At 49.2% G+C, this 8,885-nt stretch overlaps 1 non-coding gene across 1 annotated transcript; it reads left to right on the top strand.

Annotated features, from left to right (window-relative positions):
* Positions 1–8,268: 8,268 nt before the first annotated feature.
* On the top strand, positions 8,269–8,341 carry TRNAR-UCU (transfer RNA arginine (anticodon UCU)). The gene has a single exon. It is a non-coding gene; the product is annotated as a tRNA-Arg (tRNA).
* Positions 8,342–8,885: the final 544 nt, after the last annotated feature.

Genomic DNA, 8,885 nt, shown 5'->3' with positions numbered 1-8,885 from the left:
TGGCAACATTTGAGATGGTGGCTGCCCCATCAGCTGGTCCCTATGTGATTTTAATGAGCAGAGCCACCCTACCAACCTGCAAACAGACATGTGCCCCGAGCCAGAAATCAGCCTTCAGTGTGTTAAGTCACTGAGATTTGGGGCAGTTTATCACCGCAGCACAGCATGGACTACCCTGGCTGATACCTTTGCTTTTTTCCATATGGACAGCTCATTATCGCCCTTCTGTTCTTTAAAATGGTCCATCTTTCCCTGCTGATATAAAATGCCATGCTTACCACTTACCCAATTCTCATATATACCCAGGTATGTATCTGGACTCTTGAGTGCCGTCCATACATCCACTTGCCTATTCTTCTACCAAAATCAACTGTTTTAAATGGTAAAGCCTCAATAATATATGTTGATGTTTCGCAGAGCAGGTTTTCAAGCTTATTTTACTTTTTCTTATTATTTATTTCCTATTCTTGAATTTACTCTTTAGGCAGACTTTAGAATTAGTCGTTCAAGTTTCATAAAAACCCCATTAGAATATGGGTTGAATTGATACATTAATTGAAAGAGAATTTCCGACTTTATGTATGGAAACTTCCTCATTTATTCTTCACATACTAATCCTCTTATACTTTAAGAAATATTTTCTGAGCTCCTACTGTATGCCAAGCATTTTGCTGGTACCAAAGATAAAAGATGAACAGGGCACAACCCATGCCAGAGAGGCTCACAGTCTAGTGGGAGATGGGCAAGACCATTGATGCTGGTCCTAAGGGGGAAGGTGGGAGCCCAAAGACAGGATGCAATGAAACTGTTTCATAGTTTGAAGGGGAGTTAGCCAGGGAAAGGGCCTACTGGGCAGATGAAAAGGTATGACCAAAGATTCCAGGTGGGGCTGTGTCAGGAGAGGAGGAGGGAGGTGAGAGCTGCCTCTGCTGTACGTACGTAGTGTTGCAGAGTCTGGGCTTGATCTCCAGAACAATAGCGCGTGGTTGAAGGGTTTTAACTGAGACTGACCCCGTGGCCTGAGTGTCCCTGTATCTGGGGCATGGTCTGCTAATTTAACTGAGAAGGAGAGGAATCCCATAATTCCCATATTTAATCACTTAAGTTCAGAGTATAAACCAATCCAAAGGATATCAAACGGCTAAGAAAAAAAGACTAAGACCTGCAAATAACTAACATTCATTGAACACCTACTATGTGCCAAGAATTTTCATGGTATAGGATTCATGTTGTCAGTGTCTGGCCAGATATTTTTACATAATAGAAAACCTCACAATAACCCCAGGTTCTGTGGGTATGATTCCCATTTGACAGAGAAGAAAAACGAGGTTCAGAGGGCTTAGGTGATTTACCCCAGGTCCAAGAATTAGTTAGCAGCGGAGCTGGGACAGTCCAGCAAGATCTTGCATTTCCAAATCTAGGAGTCTTTCGGCCTCTCCACAGCTGCGACTCATTATAAAAAGGAACTAGTTCTCAGCCTGGGGAGGAGAGGGAAGGCTCCTTCTTGGCCAAGTTTCATCTAATTTTCCATCAGTAGGTGTCAACTGTGAACTAGTCAGAAATGCTAAAATAACAGCTTAAAAACATAGGAACAGAAATGGAAATATAATTTTAGCGGGCCTCACCAGCCCCCTCCTGAAGATAAGTGCTGCTTTTGGAGTATCTGTTACAGAAATGTAACACTTAAGAACTAAACTCACAGGAGTTGCTGGCGATGTGCAATTTAGCAAGTTGGGCTGTTAAAAAAGAAGGGAGAGAGAGAGAAAAAAAAAAACCCAAAAAACAAAACTCCACAGGCAGAAAATTGAAAACAAAAAGAAATGGAGAAAAAAAGCCACACAGCATTCCTACCTCTGATTGTACTTCCTTCTAATGGCCTGGGAAACAGCTTGTTGAATTGAAAAGGTTTTGCCTGTGAGAAACATTAACTCAGAGATGGAGCCTTGGGTGGAAAAGGAGGCTGGATTTAGCCAATCGAGCATCAAGGCCTTTGGTAAATTAGCAAGGGCTCATTCAGTGCCTATTCTGTGTTGGGAGTGGTGCTCCCATCGGCCCAGTGGGGGGCTTCAGAATGAGGGAAGGCTGGCATTCCTCCCTCAAGGGGTTTGCTGTTTGAATTTGGATACAACACCCACTGGGACCAATGAAGTGATAATACAAATGCAGGACAAGACCCAGAGATGCTGGGAACAGATCTCAAGCTGAGGGGAAGGCGGGGGTGCAGCTCTGGTCTGGGCAGGTTTGAGGAAGGGGACATGGAGGGGAAACATAGGGTCACAACTTAGGAGCAAGGTCTATATTTCTGTCTCAATTCTGGCCCGGATTTATTGTGTGACTTGGGACAAACCATGTCACCTTTCTGAGTCCCAGATTCGTCATGTGTTGAATAGTGGAGGTTGGTCAGATGGTTTCTAAGGCCCCTTCAGGCTCTGACACCTATGATTCTATGAATTAGAATGATTAGTAAGGCTGTTTCAGTTTCCAGTAACGGAAATACAGCTCCAAACAGATTAATCAAAAAGAGGGCATTCACTGGAGGTAATTGTAAAGGCCAAGGGAGGGCTGGGATCAGGTATGGATGGATCCAGGAGCTGACAGAGGGTTCCTTGAGCTCTGTCTTCCTCCTGTTCCATCCCGGTTTATGTTTTCTTCTCTCTGAGCTGGCTTGTCTCTCCATCATAAGGAGACTGTCTTTTCTGATAGCTCCTAGTTGCTCAGCCCCATCTAAACCAAAGGGAATGGGTTTCTTCCAGAAAAGAAAGTTTCAGGTACCAGCTGAAAGGAGATTCAAAAATGACAGATGATCTCCACATGGGCACTGAGTGCATTTTAGCTTCAGATAGAAGAAGAGGAAGAGGTGAGGAGAATTCCAAGGGGAATGCGGGGTCGAAGCTATGCCACAGGCCTGGCCAGAACCTTTGTGGGCCCAAGGCAAGAGCCCAAATGGAGTCCACAGACCATACGTCTAAATATTAAAGAGTCGTAACTCACACTAGCAATCTGTTAAATAAAATAGGCTTCTCTGCTTATCTGGATGCAAGTACCTTCATAATGACCTGAAGGCAGGTTCCTATTCAGAATTTTCAGCATCCTTGGAATTTTGCACCAGAATGAGATGGAACAGTACGAGCCTATAGCCTTTCCCTCCTCTTTCCACCCCTGACTCCCTCCCACACTGAGGAAACACCTCAGCACACACGTCCGATGTCTGAATCGTTGGAAATAGCTGGTCTGGGCGTACCTGCTGACGCTTCACCTTCAGGGGGATTGGCCTGGAAAGAGGCCTGTGCAGGCCGTGCAAGGCGGCTGGGGCCACCTGAGCAGTGAGTGCTGTGGCTCCGGATGCTGGAGTGTGGCACTGAGACAGGCTGGGACCTGAGACCCTTTACCGGGAGCGGTTGCACCTAGACAAACGTCTCCTCAAGCAACAGGACACAAAAAAACTATAAGGAACTAAAAATAACTGCATGCATGTGCAGTCGGGGCAATTATAAACAGTAAGATACAAAAAGGCCACAAGCCGACTGCCACTTCTGAGGTACTGGGAGCAAAAGCAGGGTACTTTGCATGATCCCTGCACACAGCACCACCAAGGGGGTGGGCAGACGCTCTAAGCCGCCCTCCGCCTGGCTCAGACCCACCGATTCGCCCCATCCTCACCCCATTTAAGAAAGCAGTGCCGGGGGCTTCCCTGGTGGCACATTGGTTGAGAGTCCGCCTGCCGATGCAGGGAACACGGGTTCATGCCCCAGTCCGGGAGGATCCCACATGCCGCGGAGCGGCTGGGCCCGTGAGCCATGGCCGCTGAGCCTGCGCGTCCGGAGCCTGTGCTCCGCAACGGGAGAGGCCACAACAGTGAGAGGTGTGCGTACCACACAAAAAAAAGAAAAAGCAGGCCGCCCTCCTTAGAGGGCAGAGAGTGAGCAAGGGCACCTGTTACCTGTTTTCGCTCCCCCCTCCCCCTGCTGCAGCACAAGTCCCAACAAAACCTTGCCTGAATTTCTCGTATGTCCTCTTATCAATTTCTATTGATTAACGAGCCCAAGGACCTGGTTCGATAGCAGCAGTGAGAAGGGTATGTGGGCTCCAGGTGGGCACATCCTTGTGGCCCCATAGACTGCTCATTCCAAGGAGAGGGGTGTGGCCAGAAGAGGGGCCACCAGAAGAGCCGGGTCCAGAGCAGTGGCCCTCTTGCCCAGATCGAGGGCTGTTACTGCTGGGGACCCCGGAGCGGAGGTGCCCAGGTGGGGTCACAGAGGAGAGTGAGATTTGGAGGGGAGAGCTGGGAAATAAAATTGAAAATATATTTGGGCTTGATTGAGGATGGCATTGGACTTCAAGCTACAGAGATTGGACTTGTGCTTACGGGCGACGGGGAGCCCTGGGGTATTGGATCCCACATCCGGGAATGTTCCCCTCTCCTGCCCTCGGGGACTCACAGGGGCTGCTTCCTGCATCTGCAACATCCTTCACCTCAGGTTCCTTGAGATTTAGCTTTGCTGTGAGAACAAGTCCTTTGGGGGAACCTTTCCCCAAACCCCACCCTCACCCAGACTGAGTGGTTCTTTGCTTGGACTCCCAGAGCCCCTGGAGTTTTCTTCATCAGAGAGCACATTGCATGGATCCGGCCTCATTCCTCCAGCACAGGGACTTCCAGAAACCAGCCCCCTCCCCACAAATGTTGGTGGAAGGAAGGAAGTTACTACAAGAAACACAAGGGAGGTGAACCTGAGAGAAAGCGTGTTGTGAAAAAGTAGCTCATGTACTTACCTCCTCAGAGACTTGGTTTCCACACCCCAAACCTGCACTCACCTTTAAAAATACATTGAGAGAGCTTCCCTGGTGGCGCAGTGGTAGAGAGTCCGCCTGCCGATGCAGAGGACACGGGCTTGTGCCCCGGTCCGGGAAGATCTCACATGCCGCGGAGCGGCTGGGCCCGTGAGCCATGGCCGCTGAGCCTGCGCGTCCGTAGCCTGTGCTCCGCAATGAGAGAGGCCGCAACAGTGGGAAAAAAAAAAATACATTTATAATCCGACCGCTTTCACGAGCTCTATCATGACCAGCCCGGGACCAGCAGCCGCCATCTTTGCTCACCTGGATTGCATCACACCTCTCCTAATTGGTCTCCCCTCCCCTCTCAATTTATTTTCAACTCAGCAGCCTGTTAAATTCTAAATCATGTCATCTGTGATGGTTTCCCAGCTCAAAGGAAATGCCACAGTCCTTATAAAAGTCTAGAAGGAGCATATATGTAGTCTGAATCCCCTGGGAGATCTTATGACATGCAGATTCTGATTCAGGAGGTCTGGGGCAGGGCCTGAGATTCTGCATTTCTAACAAGAAGCTACTCCCATTCCCTGTGGATGTGATGCCACTGGGCTGAGGACCACACTGTGAGCGGTGAGGCTCCAGGACGGTGCCCCCTCTTCTGAGTGCTTCTACTACCCTCGCCTTCCTTCCAGGGTGACCAGCTGTCCCTGTTTGCCCAGGACTGTCTTGGTTTTCAAATTGGAAGTCCTACTCCCAGGAATTCCCTCCCTGCAACTGTTGGGTGCCCTCCCCCGCCCCTCCCCTTGGGCTCGCTTCCTCCCAGGTCCTTCCTCCATCACCATGTCTCAGCGAGGCATCCTCTGTACAACTGCTCCCTCCCCAACTCGCACCCTGTGTTCCTCTTTCCCACTTAATTTTTCCACTTAGAAGTTACCACCCACTAGCACACTACCTATTTTATGTATTTATCTCATTGATTGTGCCTCTCTCCACTAGAAAGTAAGCTCCACAAGAGCTGAGGTATTTTCTCTCTTTTGTCACCGAGGTACCTGCGGAAACTACAACACTGCCAGACACAGAGTGGACGCTCCGTAAAAATTTCTAAGGATTAAGTGAATGCCTGAGTCTCCAAACCGTTGCTTCTCAGACTTGGATGTGCACACAGATCCACTGGGGAAATTGTTAAACTGCAGATTCTGACTCAGGAGGTCTGGGGGTGGAGACTGAGAGTCTGCATTTCTCAGGTCTCCAGGTGATGGGGGTCCTGCTAGCCCATGGCTGGAGGCTCTAAATAGCGGTCCCTTTGCTGCTCTTCCATGTGTCCCCTCCTCTCTCTAGAAGGAGGGCAAATCTGGATTTGGAGGTGGGACAAGGACTCCTTGGAAATGAGAGGAGCAGGTGGGACGATCCCAGTGCCCACGATGAGGGGCCTTCGGCTCTGGTGTGGCCGGGTGGCCATCCAGCTGGCCCATCCGACTGATTGACTTGATGACGAAAAAGGCCCAGACCAAACTTTCCCTGCTCTGAGCTGGCTTTCAGAAAGAACCATTCCCCCTCCCACCTCTCTTCACTGTCTCTACAGCTGGCTTGACGACCAAAAGATTTCTCTCCAGAGCTGGGCTCTGTTTGGCTTTGCACCTGCTGCCGGCAGCTGTCGCTGAAGTTGCCGTTAATGGTACAAATGGAGTCTCTTACGGCCAGGGCCTAAGCCCTGGTTGGCAGCGGAGCTGGGGGTATGTGGGCTGTGCAGACAGATGGGAATTCTGCCAGTTACCGGGATCCAGGCTGCACTGTCAGTCAGCCGGATGGCCAGACAGTGGGCCAGCCAGCCAGACTGCCAGCCAACCAACTCAGAATATTTACCCAGGGAGACTGTTTTAGGGGGCTTGGGGAAGTGTAGATGAGCTCTCAGATTCTAGGAGCACACGTTTTAGGTGAAGCGGGAAGACTTCACCATAGAAAAGACTCGAAGAATAAAACAAGATCCTGGGCCTGACTTGTGTTTGTGGAACCAACCAGGAGAGCTGCAGGGATTCTGATAAATGGGAATATTTCTTTTCCCCGAGACTGTGATTCCCTTTACTACAATGTTTCAAATGGAAAACAGATGCTCTCTGCCATACTGCGTGTCCTCGATTAGAAAGTTGGGACACGTCAAAGCTTTTTAATTTATGGGAGCAAAATAAAGTCATTGGGCATTATTTAAAGTTGCTAAGAAGTCTTAAGGATTTTAAGGTCTGTATACTTGCACTGCCAAGTTTTCGAATTTCTAGCTTTTAAAAATATTAGTATGCTCAAAGATTACCCAAAGTCAATAACGCTGATACTGAGGCAGGTGCCGGCGAGAGCCACGTTTACTGAGCATGTTCTATGTGCCAGGTACATAATCGCATGGCATCCTCATGACACTCCATGAGGGCCCGGAGGTCATCAGCTCTGGAGCCACCCAGTTTCCATTTGCCCTTTAGCTGCTCACCATGTCCTGATTCCCATGGGGTACCCATTCCCCTCAATTCTCATTCCTTGTGCTTCTGTAGGTGACTCTACCCCAGTGCAGAGATGTGACATGTGACTCAGGCCTAGCCAATCAGAGCATTTCCCCGGCCATGGTGGTTGGTTCAGGGATGGTAACGTGACCCAAGGAGAACCAGTGATGCTGGGGAACAGGATCTGACTACTCCATCGAGGATGAGAAGCTGAGAGGATGTAAGACCAGGAATTTCTGCCTCTAGCTTGTGACCACGAGAGGAGAGCCTCTCTGAGAGCCGTGGGTAGGTGATGTCTCCCCAAGGCGGAGAGCAGAGCTGGGACTGAAGGTAGAAAACAAGGGCCTGGTGACATGTTTGCTTGCTTTTTGCTGGAACCAGTCTGAGCTGTTTATTTGTATGTGACTTGCAGCTGAAAGTGTCTGAGCTGATAGAAGGGCAAGTATCACTCATATTTCCATGTTGCAGACAGGAAGGTTCTACCTGTTAAGCAAGGGATGATGACAGTTTGAACTGCTATCTACAGGGCATCCCCACCAGATGTGGGGCTGAGTGAGAGAGCAGGAGGGTGGAGGAGAGCACGGTTTCTGATGGCGTGGCTAGGTGGATGGTGGGATCCTGCCTGAGAGAGAAACTACAGGAGAACTGATTTGCAGGATGGGAAATGAATTCAGTTTGTGCAACACCCAGGTGGGCATGGAGTCTGGAATTCTAAAGAAAAAGTGGGTTGGAGACAAGGGTTTGGATGCAAAAGAAAACCAACAAACCACCACCACCAACAACAAATCAGCTACTCTGAAGGGAGCTCTGTGGTAGGTGGTGTCACTTCAGGTGACCCAGCTGTAGGGAAAGAGGTCTGTTTCCTTGTGCAAGGGTATCTTTGAGTCTCAGGGGCAGAGGATTGAGTTAATTTATTTCTTAGGTCATGGCACTCCTCTTACCGGTCCCCATAAGGCCCTATGTATTTGTTTACATTTGTTATTTATTCCCAATAATCTCCATTCCTGGGACTTCCCTGGTGGTCCAGTGGTTAAGACTCTGCATTTCTACTGCAGGGGGCACAAGTTCGATCCCTGGTCGGGGAAGTAAGATCCCACATGCTGTGCGGTGCGGCCAGGAAAAAAAAAAATCTCCATTCCCCTTTCCACCTGTGCCCAGGCAGCTATTCTAATGGGTTTAACATGTCTCTTGTAGTTTGGATGTGTTCCTGCAAAATGTTTTGTTGTTTTAACTGATGTAAATGGGATGGTGCTATAGAACTCACTCTATAGTTTACTTTCTTCACAAAGTACCATGTTTTTAAGATGCATCCATGTTGCCATGTGTTCATTTAATCCCTTTCTTTGACCTGATGCACAGTGTCCATTGTACATGTCCCCCACATCCCCTTCTCTGCCTGGAGCACTTCCACTCCCGGCCACCCTGCATAATGTTGCAGCAAACACCCTTGCACATATCAACTTATGATCCTGGTGAGCATTTCTGTGGGACATGGGTCTGTGTCACTGTCGGCCTCCAAGAAGGCCCAGTGTTTCTTGCCTCCTGAAATTCACGCCCTCCCATTTTAAACAGGGCTGGCCTGTGTAATCTGTAGGGTACTGCAGAGAGGCTGGAATGTGATTTCCAAGG

The sequence above is a fragment of the Globicephala melas genome, chromosome 2, assembly GCF_963455315.2.
Source record: "Globicephala melas chromosome 2, mGloMel1.2, whole genome shotgun sequence".
Lineage (NCBI taxonomy): Eukaryota > Metazoa > Chordata > Mammalia > Artiodactyla > Delphinidae > Globicephala > Globicephala melas.
Note: the sequence above shows the minus strand (reverse complement) of the source record. Positions and strands in the feature narration are given on the sequence as shown.